Here is a 17520-nt window from a genome sequence, read left to right as displayed (position 1 = left end):
GCATTTATTTTCACACCAAAACATTAATTTTGTTTATCCAATTTGGTCTAAAACATATAAATCACATAGGCTCAGTTTTAAATTCATATCGTGAAGGTAAATAAAGAGGATAATTAATTTGATAGTCTTAAGGGTGTTTGGCTAAGTTTTTTAAAACAATTTATTAAGGTTCCACACCATTATAAGTTTAAAAAATATTTGGATGAAAATAAATTATTCTAATGGAGAACCTCTAATAAATCATTTTTTCATAATTTATCTTACATTTACTTATTAACTTATAAATTAATCACATATCCTAAAAAATAAGTACAATATGCCCACATGTCACTCTCCTAACCCCCTTTAATCGTGTTTTCCCGCTTCTTTTCTTCATCTAGATTTACGTATCTGCCCTTCGAAAAAATCTGCACCGATCAAATCAAATACATTCAACAAACGGAAATATAGATGAAAGATTTCCAAATAATATTTGAAAATAATATGCAGAAATCTTAAATTCAAATTTCAGATTCGTTCATATCCAATCCAATAAAATATGGAAGTTTGTTTATTCTAATTGGAAGTTAATTATTTTTCAGTCATTAAATCCCAAAAAATCTGCACCAAATAAATGCATACCGAAATATATACCACTATATCATCTTTACGTTTCTATTTTGTTCACGAATCTGCTTCAAAGAATTCATTACAAACGGTATGCTTCTTCAGCTCTTTTTTACTGTATCTTCTCAGTTTTATTTCTTTTAACATAATTTATTCAATAAATCAAGTTGTTAACATAAGTTCTTCAATCATTCCTGTCTGTATCAGTTATAATTTTCTTTGAATTTGTGATCGTTTATTGCATATTCATCCTCCACGACAGGAACAACTACACAAGGTTAGCAATCTGAAAGTCTGTTCAGTCTTTCTTTTACAGGACAATCTGAATTCATGCATTTGTACAAACTCGATAACTGCATATATTTTTTTAGAGTTTTCATGTTTATGTACGTAATTCTTCCTCTTTAAGAATTGTACAGTGTTAATCTTCTATTATTTCCTCTTTAAAAAATATCAATTTATCGTTTTTAAGGTTGATTCTAATTTAAATCTATGTATGGACCACTTTAGTATGTATTATTTTTAGTGTTTATGTTTTTTACATTTGACAATCAATTAGTACACCAAAATGACCAATTTTGTTGAAACATTTCTCATAGGGACAATTTATTCAGGTTTAAAGTTCAAACACTAATATTTTTTTAAATCATGTTTAGTTTTTACTTTACAAAAATGCCAATATTTATTTACGAAAATTTTTATAGGGATCGATAATGTAACACTATAACTTTTCCATAAAACTGCTATGTTTGAAGAAACTTTCAAACACTTTTTTTTGTTATCTTATTTGCTATATTTCTGCTAAATAGGAACCATTTTAGTATGTATTTGTATATATTCGATAATTGCATATATTATGTTACAAAAATGCAAATATTTTTTTACAAAAATTTGTATAGGGATCAATAATGTAACCCTATTAATTTAGATATGCTATATTTGTACTACATAGAAATCATTTTAGTATGTATTATTTTAACTATTTAAGTTTTTTTACGTTTGATAATATTGTATTACACTAAAATGACCAATTATCTAAAAACATTTGATCCACGGACCATTTCTATAACTTTTCCAAAAAACTATTATGTGTAAAGAAATTTTCAAACACTGTTTTTTTTTATTATTATCTTATTTGCTATATTTGTACCAAATAGGAACCATTTTAGTATGTATTTGTATAAATTCGATAATTGCATATATTACTTTAAAAACACTACAAACATTTTTTTACAAAAATTTATATAGGGATCAATAATGTAACACTATTAATTTAGATATGTTATATTTGTACTACATAGAAACCATTTTACTATGTATTATTTTAACTATATAAGTTTTTTTCGTTTGATAATGTTGTATTACACTAAAATGACGAATTATCTAAAAACATTTGATCCAGGGACCATTTCTGTAACTTTTCCAAAAAACTGCTATGTGTAAAGAAATTTTCAAACACTGCTTTTTTGGTGCATATATCTTATTTTCTATATTTGTACTAAATTGGAACCATTTTAGTATGTATTTGTACAATTTCGATAACTACATATATTACTTTACAAAAATGCTATTTGCTTAATTTCTATATGCTTTCAATCGTTTTGCAGTAAATGGATATAAGGAATAAAGTTTACCTAAAAAACATTGAACAAATTGATGATAATTCACATATCAAGGCACGGGTGCTGAAAATGTGGAACTTTACCAGGAATAATACGGTTTGTTCAATTGAAATGATCCTGATGGACGAGGAGGTTTGTTGTACTTCGTATATTTTTTGTAGCCCATTCAATATTACATATGTTTTAACAAACAAATAATTCTTATTTATTTGATTTAACAGGGTACAAAATACCATTTTCATGTCTTCAATCAGAATTTTTCCAGATTTGGTCATCTATTAAAGGAAGATGGAACTTTTGTAATTCTAAAACCCAATATGGCGGGTGTTATTAATGGTTTTAGTTATACAGGTCATAAACAAACCATAACATTGGGTTGGAAAAGTATCCTCACGTTTTTTTTTTGGATACTTTTCCAATCCAAAGTTATGGTTTGTTATGACCTTTATAACTAAAACCGTTAATAACAACCGCCATATTGGGTTTTAGAATTACATAAGTTTCATCTTCCTTTAATAGATGACCAAATCTGGAGAAATTCTGATTGAAGACACGAGAATGGTATTTTGTACCCTGTTAAATCAAATAAATAAAAATTATTTGTTTGTTGAAACATATGTAATATTGAATGGGCTACAAAAAAATAAGCGAAGTACAACAAACCTCCTCGTCCATCAGGATCATTTCAATTGAACAAACCGTATTATTCCTGGTAAAGTTCCACATTTTCAGCACCCGTGCCTTGATATGTGAATTATCATCAATTTGTTCAATGTTTTTTAGGTAAACTTTATTCCTTATATCCATTTCCTGCAAAACGATTGAAAGCATATAGAAATGTAAGCAAATAGCATTTTTGTAAAGTAATATATGCAGTTATCGAAATTGTACAAATACATACTAAAATGGTTCCTATTTAGTAAAAATATATCAAATAAGATATATGCACCAAAAAAACAGTGTTTGAAATTTTCTTTACACATAGCAGTTTTTTGGAAAAGTTACAAAAATGGTCCCTAGATCAAATGTTTTTAGATAATTCGTCATTTTAGTGTAATACAACATTATCAAAAGAAAAAACTTACATGGTTAAAATAATACATACTAAAATGGTTTCTATGTAGTACAAATATAGCATATCTAAATTAATAGTGCTACATTGTTGATCCCTATACAAATTTTTGTAAAAAAATGTTTGTAGTGTTTTTAAAGTAATATATGCAATTATCGAATTTATACAAATACATACTAAAATGGTTCCTATTTAGTAGAAATATAGCAAATAAGATAATAAAAAAAAAAAGTGTTTGAAAATTTCTTTGCACATAATAGTTTTTTGGAAAAGTTATAGAAATGGTCCCTAGATCAAATGTTTTTAGATAATTGGTCATTTTAGTGTAATACAATATTATCAAACGTAAAAAAACTTAAATAGTTAAAATAATACATACTAAAATGATTTCTATGTAGTACAAATATAGCATATCTAAATTAATAGTGTTACATTATTGATCCCTATACAAATTTTTGTAAAAAAATATTTGCATTTTTGTAACGTAATATATGCAATTATCGAATATATACAAATACATAATAAAATGGTTCATATTTAGTAGAAATATAGCAAATAAGATAACAAAAAAAAAGTGTTTGAAAGTTTCTTCAAACATAGCAGTTTTATGGAAAAGTTACAGTGTTACATTATTGATCCCTATAAAAATTTTTGTAAATAAATATTGGCATTTTTGTAAAGTAAAAACTAAACAGGATTTAAAAAAATATTAGTGTTTGAATTTTAAACCTGAATAAATTGTCCGTATGGGAAATGTTTCAACAAGATTTAAAATGAATAAATTGGTCATTTTGGTGTACTGATTGATTGTCAAATGTAAAAAACGTAAACAATAAAAATAATACATACTAAATTGGTCCGTACGTAGATTTAAATTAGTATCGACCTTAAAAATGATAAATTGATATTTTTTTAAGAGGAAAGAATAGAAGATTAACACTGTACAATTCTTAAAGAGGAAGAATTAAGTACATAAACATGAAAACTCTGAAAAATATATGCAGTTATCGAGTTTGTACAAATGCATGCATTCAGATTGTCCTGTAAAAGAAAGACTGAACAGGCTTTCAGATTGCTAACCTTGTGTAGTTGTTCCTGTCATGGAGGATGAATATGCAGTAAACGATCACAAATTCAAGGAAAACTATAATTGGTGCAGACAAGAAGGATTGAAGAACTTATGTTAGCAACTTGATTTATTGAATAAATTATATTAAAAGAAATAAAACTGAGAAGATACAGTAAAGAGGAACTGAAGAAGCATACCGTTTGTAATGAATTCTCTGAAGTAGAATCGTGAACAAAATAGAAGCGTAAAAATGGTATAGTGGTATATATTTCGGTATGCATTTATTTGGTGCAGATTTTTTTGGGATTTAATGACTGGAAATTAATTAACTTCCAATTAGAATAAACAAACTTCCATATTTTATTGGATTGGATATGAACGAATTTGAAATTTGAATTTACGATTTCTGCATATTATTTTCAATTATTATTTGGAAATCTTTCATATATATTTCCGTTTGTTGAATGTATTTAATTTGATCGGTGCAGATTTTTTCGGAGGGCAGATACGTAAATGTAGATGAAGAAAAGAAGCGGGAAAACACAATTTAGGGGGGGTGGGAGAGTGGTATGTGGACATATTGTACTTATTTATTAGGATAGGGGATATACCTCTATACGTGAAATCCATCTTTATGAAATTCAATATTCGTCTTCTTGGTCCTTCAAAAGCATTTGTGAAATTTCTATCGTCTTTGTTACCTCAAACTGCTTCATCAACTTTCTATCCATCTATTCAGTTCACACATCAACTACTAGTGAATCCTTCGCCCTCTTAATCCTGCAACACTTCCATAATCCCATATCAGGTTAGTGTTTTCAAACTAATTGGTAGTATTCTTTTCATTAGTTTATGTCTGTATTTTCTTTTACTACACCTGATGTATAAGAACAAACACCATGTCATTATCATTATCATACATACTTATAAAGCTAGCATTTTTCTTGAATCTCATTCATTTGAAACCCCATTTTTTAACTTTCTCAAACCACATTCATTTGAAACCTCATTTTTTAACTAATGCAACTCAAAAGTTTTCTTAATTATGATTTAACACTCAAAAGTTTTATAACTTATATTATGTTTAATTAGCATTTAGTGAAAATGTTACTATAAAAAGGTCAATCTTTTGTGTTGTAACGACCCGAATTTCACGTCCAAAAATTTCGTTATAACACATTACATAAAAAGCATTAATAATTAAAACATTGTTTGATTTAAACCAATTTGAAATCCACCATCATCTAAACAACCAGAATATCAGAGTGTCAATCCCAGAATAAACTCATAACTGCGGAAACAAGAGTGTGTGTGTGATGAGCCGCTACTGCGCCTGCTCCTTCCCCTTGGCTGAAGAGGTACCTGAAACAACAACTGAAAAACGTAAGCACGAAGCTTAGTGAGTTCCCCCACCGTACCACATACCACAATAATAACATAACACACATATATTGTCAGGCATATCTGGGTGCCTGACCTACCCCTTCGGTCCTCTCGACCGGGTATTGGCAAGCATATCTGGGTGCTGGCCTCCCCTTCGGTCCTCTCGACCGGATACTGCCAAGCATATCTGGGTGCTGGCCTCCCCTTCGGTCCTCTCGACCGGATACTGCCTAGCATATCTGGGTGCTGGCCTCTCCTTCGGTCCTCTCGACCGGATACTGCCTAGCATATCTGGGTGCTGGCCTCCCCTTCGGTCCTCTCGACCGGATACTGGAGACTATCTATCCCCCTCTACTACTACCACATAGCACATATCACAATATCAGAATCCAACTAGCATGACTGGGTATAACTACCCCTTCGGCCCTATCGACCGGATAACTACCCCTTCGGCCCTCCGTGATACGGCACCCACACCCTACGGTGTAGTGTCAATAGCCCTCGGCTATCATAATCGAAGGAGGAAACCTGACCCACCACACGCTCGCTCTTCCGATGATCCTCCTTGATAGCCTCCTGTTGAGCCTCCCGAATTCGCTCCAACAGGGGGGTCACCACGGTCATCCTCATGCATACGTCCCTGATCGGAGCCACCTTGCGGCTAAGCGCATCGGCCACCACATTGGCCTTCCCTGGGTGGTAGAGGATCTCGCAATCATAATCCTTTACCACGTCCAACCACTGAAGCTGCCTCATATTCAGATTCGGCTGATCCATGAGGTACCTCAAACTCTTGTGGTCCGTGTAGATGGTACATCGAACCCCGTAGAGGTAATGCCGCCAAATCTTGAGGGCAAAAACCACCGCCCCCAACTCTAAATCATGCGTCGGGTAGTTCTCCTCGTGAGGCTTGATCTACCTCGATGCGTAGACAATGACATGCCCCCTCTGCATCAGTACCGCGCCCAGCCCATAAATGTACGCGTCGCAGTATACCACAAAATCCTCTACGCCCTCTAGCAGGGCAAAGATCGGCGCCTCGCACAGTCTCTGTCTCAGCGTCTCAAATGCAGCCTGCTGCTCGGGTCCCCACCGAAAGACCACGGCTTTCTTTGTCAGTCGCGTCAAGGGTACGGCTATCTTGGAGAAATCCTGAATAAACCTCCGATAGTAGCCTGTTAGTCCCAGAAAACTCCGAATCTCAGATGGAGACTTCGGAACCTCCCATCTCATCACGGCCTCAACCTTGGTCGGATCGACCAGAATCCCGTTCTGGTTGACGAGGTGCCCGAGAAATTGCACCTCGCGCAACCAAAACTCACACTTGGAGAACTTCGCATACAAGCTCTCCCTCCTCAGGGTCTCCAACACCTCTCTCAGATGCTCCTCATGCTCCTCCTGGGTCTTGGAATAAACCAAGATGTCATCGATAAAGACTATCACAGACCGATCCAGCATCGGTCTGCATACGCGGTTCATGAGGTCCATGAACGCGGCAGGAGCATTGGTGAGCCCAAACGGCATCACCACGAACTCATAGTGGCCTTCGGCGCATCCTCCTCCCTGACCCTCATCTGATGGTATCCCGAACGCAAGTCGATCTTGGAAAACCAAGACGCTCCCTGAAGCTGGTCAAAGAGATCATCAATCCTCGGGAGTGGGTAACGGTTCTTCACCGTTACCTTATTCAGCTCCCGATAGTATATGCACATCCGGTGCGACCCATCCTTCTTCTTCACAAATAGGATCGGGGCTCCCCAGGGTGAACTACTCGGACGAATAAATCCCTTGTCTAGTAGCTCCTGCAGCTGCGTAGACAACTCCTGCATCTCGGGAGGAGCCAACCGATACGGTGCCTTGGCTATCGGAGCCGCACCAGGAACGAGGTCAATCCTGAACTCCACCTGTCGCTCCGGAGGTATCCCAGGAAGCTCCTCCGGGAAAACATCTGCAAAATCTCGAACCACCGGAACCTCGCTCACTGTCGTCTTACCCGCCTCACGGGTATCCATCACATACGCGACATATCCTGTGCATCCCTGCTGAAGATAGCGCCTAGCCCTCGCTGCTGACACATACAGTGGGTCCGCCATGTGGCCTCTCGCCATGAATCACTAACCCTCCCCCTCCTGGGGTCCTGACTCGCACTAGCTGTTGCGGGCAATCTATCACTGCCCCATTAGGGCTCAACCAATCCATGCTTATAATCACCTTGTTCCCACGCAACGGAATGGGAACCAAGTCTACCAAGTAACGCTCCTCAAACAAACGCAGTACGCAATCTCGAAATACCATCGATGCCCGCACCGATCGATCATCAGCAATCTCTACCTCTAAAGGGCAATCTAACTCGCCCGAAGACTCCTGAAACTTCTTGCTAAGCGCAAGGGAAACAAATGATCGGGACGCACCCGAGTCGAACAACACCTGAACTGGGATGTCGTTCACATGGAACGATCCTAGTGCATACATATACATACGGAGCACATATCAATATCATAACATTATAAAAATAAAAGAGAGGGAAAGAATCATACCCGTCACCACATCGGGTGCGGCGCGTGCCTCCTCGGTAGTCAGCTGAAACGCTCGGCTCCTCACCACTAGAGCCTCTGCCTTGCCCTGCCGGCCATCCGTGATCCGCAGGGTAGCTGGAGCTGGCGCCTTCACCGGCGCTGAAACTGTCAACTGGGGGCAATTGGCCTTCTTGTGGCCTCTCTGGTTGCAGTGGAAACACAGCAACTCAGACGTCTGAATAACTGTTGTCGGAGCAGTGCAATCCCTGCTAAAGTGCCCAGACTTGCCGCACTTGTAGCAACCTGATGATCCCAACCTGCACGCCCCCTCGTGCGCCTTGCTGCATTTCCTACAGCGTCCCCGTCCATGTTGGCCTTTCGGCCCCGCATCTGATCCCTTGGGCTTCTTCCCCGAAGCCCCTCCTGACTGACCCTCTTCTGTCTTCCATTTCCAGATGTGTTCCAAATCTATCTCCCTCTCCCTCGCCCTGGCAATCATGGAATCCAGGGTAGGGCAAGCCAAAAAGCTAACATGCTCCTAGATGTCAGCTCGTAGCATATCATGATAACGGGTCCTCCTCATATCCTCGTCACCAGCATACTGGGGCACCAACAAGGCCCTCTCCCAGAACTTGGCGGTGATCTCCGCCATAGTCTCCGTCGTCTGTCTCATGTCCAAAAACTCTCTGGCCAACTGCTGAAGCTCGACAGCCGGCGCAAACTCTGCCCTGAACCTAGTCACAAAGTCCGACCAGGTCATAGCCTCGATAGCTGAGGCTCCCAACGAGTCACCCACTGACTCCCACCAATCCCGGGCTCGGTCCCGTAAACACCTGGCTGCATACCTCACCTTCGACCCCTCGGGGCAAAAGCTAGTCAACTGTGCAGACTCGATGTCTGCAATCCATCGCCTGGCAGCAATGGGGTCTTTCACCCCGTGGAAATCTGGCGCACCACTGCCCCTGAAGTCCTTGAAGGACAGTGTGCGAGATCCCGACTGGCTAGATGCCATATCACTCCTGAATGCCCGAAGACGATCCTCCATCAACTCGATGATCCCTTCCTTGATCGACCCGAAGATGATGGGGGTCGACTCAAGGATGCCTCTGGTAATCTCTGACGCGATGAACTCGCGTAGTCCCTCATCTACCGGCTCGGAACCTGATCCCGAACCTGACCCCTCTCCTGAACCGCCATCTATCGGCCTCGATCGAAGTACCACCATTCTGCAATACATAATACAATCATTAGTGATACTGATACTTCCTGAGGGATCACTGCTACTTACAAGTTCCCTGGTCTTATCTTGGCATTCCTTGGTTCGGGTACGGATCCTCTGCTTTCAGTAGTACAGGCCCATACTACCTTCCACAATCATTAGTGATACTGATACTTCCTGAGGGATCACTGCTACTTACAAGTTCCTAGATAATCTTTCGAGTACCCGACTCGTCCTTACAACGGTTGGACTCAAACAAGAGCTACGCAGTAGGATCAAATCCGACACTCTAAGATTATTCAACCCTGATCACATGTGATGTGACGTATTCGCCTAATGGCTAACTCCCATTATTCAGAGTCCCACATATCACGAAGCAAGCAGCATTCAGACAAGGGTAACAACCTCAATCAACTCTATCTGCTTACAGGAACTGTACTAGCATAAAGTGCTAACCTCATACTATCAGGCATAACCTAATCAGGCTATCCTACTTGCTGTCTACTCAATAACTAGCATGCAATTCTCATACAACTGAAACACATAAAGCAGGCACATAAGGCATCACTCCTAGATTCTTAGTCCTATTCTAGCATGCTGTTCTACAAAAGCTGATAAACATAACATAAACTCGTATGGGTACTTTGGGGAATACTTACTTGAGCTCGGCCGGTCGCGCACATAACACACTTCGTTCTTTCTCGAAACTCTTTTCTCAATTTTTAGGAAACATTTTCTTTTAGAAAATCTTTTAATCCCTCGATTTGAGTTCACACACCCCCGAAGGTGTGTCCAAATCCCTCAAACCAGGGCTCTGATACCAACTTGTAACGACCCGAATTTCACGTCCAAAAATTTCGTTATAACACATTACATAAAAAGCATTAATAATTAAAACATTGTTTGATTTAAACCAATTCACATCGAAAACCAATTTGAAATCCACCATCATCTAAACAACCAGAATATCAGAGTGTTAATCCCAGAATAAACTCATAACTGCGGAAACAAGAGTGTGTGTGTGATGAGCCGCTACCGCGCCTGCTCCTTCCCCTTGGCTGAAGAGGTACCTGAAACAACAACTAAAAAACGTAAGCACGAAGCTTAGTGAGTTCCCCCACCGTACCACATACCACAATAATAACATAACACACATATATTGTCAGGCATATCTGGGTGCCTGACCTACCCCTTCGGTCCTCTCGACCGGGTATTGCCAAGCATATCTGGGTGCTGGCCTCCCCTTCGGTCCTCTCGACCGGATACTGCCTAGCATATCTGGGTGCTGGCCTCCCCTTCGGTCCTCTCGACCGGATACTGCCTAGCATATCTGGGTGCTGGCCTCCCCTTCGGTCCTCTCGACTGGATACTGGAGACTATCTCTCCCCCTCTACTACTACCACATAGCACATATCATAATATCAGAATCCAACTAGCATGACTGGGTATAACTACCCCTTCGGCCCTATCGACCGGATATCTTGGGGACTATCTCCCCTGCCACTACTAACACCTAACATCATATCATATTAGCACATAAACATAGCACAGGTAGTAGTAACCCCTAGATGAATATCACAGAGACAAACATCTACATACAACTCCTACTGGTGGGCCGGCATTGTGGTCGTAGACCCACTGCTACTAGAAGACAACTCACCTCGAAAAGGCTGCTGGTCTGTGTGGGACTTGACTGTCTACTGCTGTTGTTGCTGCTCCGGACGTCCCCCGGCTATAATTCCCACAAAACGATCAGTCAAACACCGCTAGATGTTCTTAGGGTAAAATGACCCTTTTTACCCCTTACCAAGTCAAGTCCAGGTCAAGGTCAACTTCCAGTTGACTGGACTCGCCGAGTCCGCGGGCAACTCGCCGAGTCCATCCCTTACTGATCCGGTCCCACTCACCAGGTCCCTCTCCCCACTCACTGAGTCACCCTTGACTCGCTACCCGGGACTATGGGGCCGACTCGAGTCCCAACTCGCTGAGTTCCTCGAGCAGATCCCCTGCTCGCTTTCAATCCACACCAGAACACCCCATACAAGGGTTTGGGGTTTCGGGACTACGTTACACAGTTAATTCCGCGCACAGGTACGAAGGGTTGAGCCTTCGATGCTTAAACCCCTCGTGATCTGTGGATGTTCATATGACTCGCCGAGTTTGAGGAACTACTCGGCGAGCTCCAGGCAATCTTCATAGGACTCGCCGAGTTGTTCTTCAAACTCGCCGAGTCGACGACCATCTTCATAGAACTCGCCGAGTTCCACTTTGGGACTCGCCGAGTCCTTCGACCATTCCCTGAGTAGGCCAGATCTGGGACATGCAACACTTCAAAACCACAGATCCAAGGTCCTAGGGCTCATTTACCACGTAAAGTTGCAAACTTTACGTGCATGCATGGCCCTATGAGCTCAAACATGCAATTCCAAGCTCTTTAAGAGGTCCAAAACTCAATGGGGACCTCAATCACCTCAACCACAGAGACTTTATGCTACTAGGATGTCCAAAAGGTCCAAATCCGAAGTCCTTGCAGAACATTAACCATAGACACATAGAGATTTAGGTTCTTAGGGCTTAAAACCTCTTTTTAGGGACAAAAAGGGGACTCAATGAACTAAAGATCAAGGTAGGAACTTTTCTACCTGAATAGAAGCCCTTCACAGAGTAGATTCCGGATCTTCTTCCCTTCTTGCACTCTCCAACCCTCTCCTTCTTCTCCCAAGCTCCAAACCACCTTCAAAATGCTAAAAATCACCCACAAGGACACAAAAGGGGCTAGGGTTTCATTCTACAGATCTCTGGGAGTGCTAGGGGAAATGGAAGTTGGGTTAGATCGTTTAAATAGGGTGCAAACACCCGGGTTAGGGTTTAAGTCCAAACAGGGTCTACTCGCCGAGTCCCTCGGACCTACTCGCTGAGTAGACCGAGTAGATCCCACGTCTAGTCCCGCTTCTACTCGGCGAGTTAGTCCTTGAACTCGTCGAGTCCAAGGTTAATCATGCAATATAAGGAGATTTAATAACCAAGAATACATACCAGGAACCAGGTGCTACATGTGTCATTTGTGTTATATAAAATCTTACATGTAAGAAGGATTTGAAAATATTGTGATTCAAAAGTTTTCATATAGTTGAAGCATTCACGATCCAAATATGATGATTTGAAGAAATGGGTTATGTCGCATCGATGATAATTGTAATATGATTTTTTCTTTCAACCAAAATAAATGAAGTTTTTCTATTCTTTCTTTATATTCAATTTCTCATTTAATATTTATATGTGATTTGTGTGTATTACTCAATCTTGAATGTGACTCTCCAAAGATCAATGTTTTGCTTGGAATATCTTTCTGATTCTTCTTTTTCAAGAAAAATATTTTGATTGCAGGTTAGTGAAGAATTTTCATCAAGTTTCTATGGTTGAATGATGTTAAATAAAGAAAGAAGGTTCATAAAATGGATATAGGTTTTTTTGTTTGAGCAAAGTTGACGAATGTTAGTTTTTTTCTTTTGATTTAAATGTATGTTTATGTAACATCTTTATTTATATATTCAACCACCCAATACTCTTATTTATTTTATTATAGTTTTTCTATTTTGATTATGTTTATATTCTATTATTTTTTTGTTGGATTATCCTACACAACATATTCAAAAGACCATATTTAAAAGATAACATAATTTTGAACATTTGATATGTAATTATGATAGACTTATCATGATACGTTCTTCATATGAAAGTAATTTATCCATATTACTACCACAAGAATTAAATATGACATTTACGTGTGTGTATATATATATATATATATATATATATATATATATATATATATATATATATATAATGTGGTTTGTTTAACATGTATATGCACCTATGTATGTTATAAATTTATAATTAAATATATTTATGTTTAATAATTGAAGGGATTAAAATGATGCATCAAAACCAATTATTTAGAAGAATATAATAATAATAATAATAATAATAATAATAATAATAATACTTCCAAGTACCGCATTCATTTGAAACTCACACTACAACTCAAGAGTTTTCTAATTTATGTATATTTGTTAGTTAAAACTCAAGAGTTTTAACTTATGATTATTAATTAGTAATCACTAATAATTTTTTATTTTCCTTTTCTTTTATAAGGTTGTAAAGTTTTGCTCATTAAAAACATTAATGTATATGAAGTGATTTATGATTTAAATATGAAGAGTTAATATAAATGTTATAATAGATGTTTTAGTGTTTTTATGTTATTAAAAGTTATAGTGTTTATTTTTCATATTTTTTGTTATTCGTTGTATATATCTTTTTAATACAAATGTTATAATAGATGTTTTTCTATTTTTATGTTACTAAAAGTTGCAGTTCATATTTTTGTTTATACGTTTTGTTACCCGTTATATTATCATTCATTTGATATATAATTTACACAATTTTATACGGTTTATAAAGTTATCAAATAATTATATATATCACAATGACTTAAAAGTTAAACTATAATGTTTAATAAAACTAATATGTTAACTATGTGTTTGCTTTACTACTAACATTTTGTTTCAAAGTAGAAATATTAAATAATAATTTGGTAAAAGTTACTATTATTTTAACTATATAATTGTATTCTCGCGCAACGCGCGGGAATTCGCCTAGTATACTTATAAAGGAAACATTTTTCCTTTCACCACATTCATTTGAAACTCCCATGTATTTTTTCTTTCACCACATTCATTTGAAACTCCCATGACTTTTCAATTTCTTTCTAATAATAGTTATAATTTGGTTAATTAGGTTAAATAAATATCAAACCTAAAGTGTAATCATATATAAACTAAATTTCAATATTAAAATAATATCTTTACTTCTACTTATAAAGTTATTTTTTTTTAACTTTTAACACATTATAATTAATTTATTAGATTTAATATGTTGTTATATGTAAATCATTGTCAGTTTAAAGCTACAACTTTTGAACAGTTTTGACAAAATACTTAAATTGTTAACTTAAATTTAACATTACAATGTCAACTTAAATATAAATTTCAGTTCCCTTTAAAAACCAAAGAATATTTTGTAAATAGTTAAAATTGATAAATTGTAGTGATAAATGCAAAAAACTAAAATGTAATCTCGATTTAACTAAAATATTTCCCAAAGCTATTTTTATAATCGTTAAAAGTTTTTAAATAAGTAAGTTAAAATAACTTACAATAACAATAGTTTAAAATAACTCTATAATAAATGATTATATTGTTACCTTTAAAATTAAAAATTAATGTTTGATGTTTCAATAATTATAATGTTAGAAATTAAAACATTAAGCAAATCAATTTTAATAACAACAACTATAAATAACATTATATCATATATTATATTTAATTTTATTCATGTGTAACTCGCGGGTAGAAGTCATTCAAACGATTGAGATTATGAAGTTATAATAAATGTATATATTATCATATAATTCAAAATAATGAATATATTATATCAATTTACTATAAAAATTATTATATCAAGTTTAAAAACTATTGTTATATTTAAAAAAAAACATATATGTATAAAGATTTCAACTATATAGATGTGTCTGCGCAACGCGCAGGCATTCGCCTAGTTTCTAATACAATAAGCCACAATTACTATTGTGTAACAAAATATTAAATGATCGTTTTTTTCCATGATTTTCCTGACAAATAACATATTTTTTCTTACACTTATATTTCAAACTATTACACTTTCAGAATCTACCCACATTATCATCCTACTTTTTAAAATTTACATTCAATGGCTCTCACTTAAGATTCTTTATGAATATAGAAATTACCATTTTAATAATAAAAGGGTATTTCGGTACTTCTAAGAAAAGAAGAATTCAATTATGTTAATCAAATGTTTGAAATAGAATTTCATATATTTTAAAATGTAATGTTGAAATCCATTAGTCAAATGATTTTCTGGATCTACAAAAACAAAAACTATAATGAAATTATATTCCAATTCTGCTAGGGGTGTCAATTTATGACACGACACGACAAAAATACACGACACAAAATGAAATTGGGACAAAATCTAAATTCGAATTCGTTTTCGTGTCGTGTTCGTGTCAAGTTTAAAAAACACGATGCCGTGTCGTGTCGTGTTCGTGTTTACAAATCCACACGAAATTGACACGATTGACCATGTGTTTGTCGTGTTTTGTTTGTTGTTTTTATCGTGTTATATATGAATAAATATGAATTAAATAAGATAATAGCTATGTAATATTATCTTTGTCGTGTCGTGTCATATTGTCGTTTTTCAATTGGTTCATTTTCGTGTTAGTGAAAAAAAACACGACGTCGTGTCGTGTTCGTGTTACAAAAAACTTTGTCGTGTCGTGTCGTGTCGTGTCATGTCAGACAAAAACATGACACGACGGCCCGATTTGACAGGCCTAAATTCTGCCCAAATAAAATCAAATCCAGCAAACAGAAAGCCCCCTATCACTTTGCATTTGTCAAATTTATCTTTTTAAATTATATTTTATAAAGCATATTCCCTAAATGAACATGTTTTCCCCCTGTATCATTGGCCTCTGATTTTGTGTGCAAATGAAAACCCAAAACAACCATATCAGCTCATTTTTGTTCTACGTGCAACTGATTATCCCTGAATGAAAATGAGTAGTTGATGTTGTTAAATACTTTGTTAATTCAAATAGTGTAGAGAAAATGTTTATCAGGTTATGTAGAATAAAAGTTGAGCAAATACAATAAAGTTGAGCAAGACATTCATCTGGAATAAAATAAACCCCTTTATTCCAACACAAGAGAATCAAGCAATGAAATTCAGAAAGAAGAACATAGTCGTATGGAATTTAATATTTTACTGTTTACGTTAGAACCGATTGAAATTGAGAAAGGGAAAGAAAACAAACCCATAGCAATCGAGTCGAGCTTTTGAAGGGTTTGCATTAATGCAAAGCCACATCGGAAATTGCATCTCTGATCGGCGTACATTCCGTCAACCTCTGTAAATCCGGATACGTTGCAATCAAATTCTCGATCGATTGAATGTACGCCATTGTTTTTCCGTATGAAGATTCTGGAAAAAATCTCCCTTGTGCTTTACAGATCTTTGTCGGTATGTTTTTTCACAAGTTAGGGTTGATAGAATCTACATACACACAACAACAACAGAGAAATTGAGAAAAATACCATCTTATAACACTTTAATCATAAACTTATTATGTACCCAATAAACAAATTCTATCCAGAAAATTGTAATCTCATTCAATAAAAACGAATTAACGGAAACATGGACAAGAAATAATTGAAACAGTAAGCGAGATAGGGAGTCCGACCTATGGTTACGAGGAGACTCAGGTAGTGTTTTTCCTGAAATTTGATTCATTCCTCTTCGATTTCTTTGTTTTTTTGCTGAAATCATGTTTAGGGTTAGGGTTCATTCTCCTCTTCGTATCCTGTAACTTCGATTTCCCTCCAGGTTGTAAGGCCAAAATATGTTTCGCATTTCATATGGTATATTATTGATTAAAATTATTAACCCTAAATTATTAACTTTAATATTTTAAATTAAATTCACAATTACACAATATAAACAAATATCAAATTTCGGTTTTACATTATTTAAAAATTTAAAAAAATTTCAATTGACTTATTTTTTTAAAAGAAATAATAATTGACTAAATTAATTCTTATTTATAAAAACATTCTAATAAACGAATTAAAAAATTACATAATATTATTGAATTGTTTTTGCCGATCCTTAACAAAAATACTTAAAAATACTACCAATTCACATTCTACACATTTGTTCGCTAGATAAATATTATATGAACTATTGATTTGCAATTTCTTAACCATTTTAATTTTAAACTAATCTCATTTATTTCTTAAGGTTGCAAACATATAAAGCATTCCCTTTCTTCTAAAAATACTAGAAAATTAAATAGTTTATACTTAGATAATTCAAATAATATTAATTTGGTACTACATCAACACATCTATCTTCAACAACTACAACTC

At 35.9% G+C, this 17520-nt stretch overlaps 1 long non-coding RNA gene across 2 annotated transcripts; it reads right to left on the bottom strand.

The window, feature by feature from the left end:
* Positions 1 to 298: 298 nt before the first annotated feature.
* Positions 299 to 16979, bottom strand: LOC145061742 (uncharacterized). Of its 2 annotated transcripts, XR_013687300.1 has the most exons (8): positions 16836 to 16979; positions 16410 to 16648; positions 12130 to 12221; positions 11148 to 11219; positions 10147 to 10557; positions 8290 to 9494; positions 4981 to 5731; positions 299 to 407 (listed from the first exon to the last, which is right to left on the bottom strand). It is a non-coding gene; the product is annotated as an uncharacterized LOC145061742 (long non-coding RNA). The 2 variants fall into 2 exon arrangements; XR_013687301.1 differs by lacking the exon at positions 8290 to 9494 and having other exon boundaries at positions 300 to 407.
* Positions 16980 to 17520: the final 541 nt, after the last annotated feature.

Source organism: Lactuca serriola, chromosome 7 (genome assembly GCF_051521515.1).
Source record: "Lactuca serriola cultivar US96UC23 chromosome 7, Lser_US96UC23_V15, whole genome shotgun sequence".
Taxonomy (NCBI): domain Eukaryota; kingdom Viridiplantae; phylum Streptophyta; class Magnoliopsida; order Asterales; family Asteraceae; genus Lactuca; species Lactuca serriola.
This window is presented reverse-complemented; position numbering and strand designations above follow the sequence as displayed.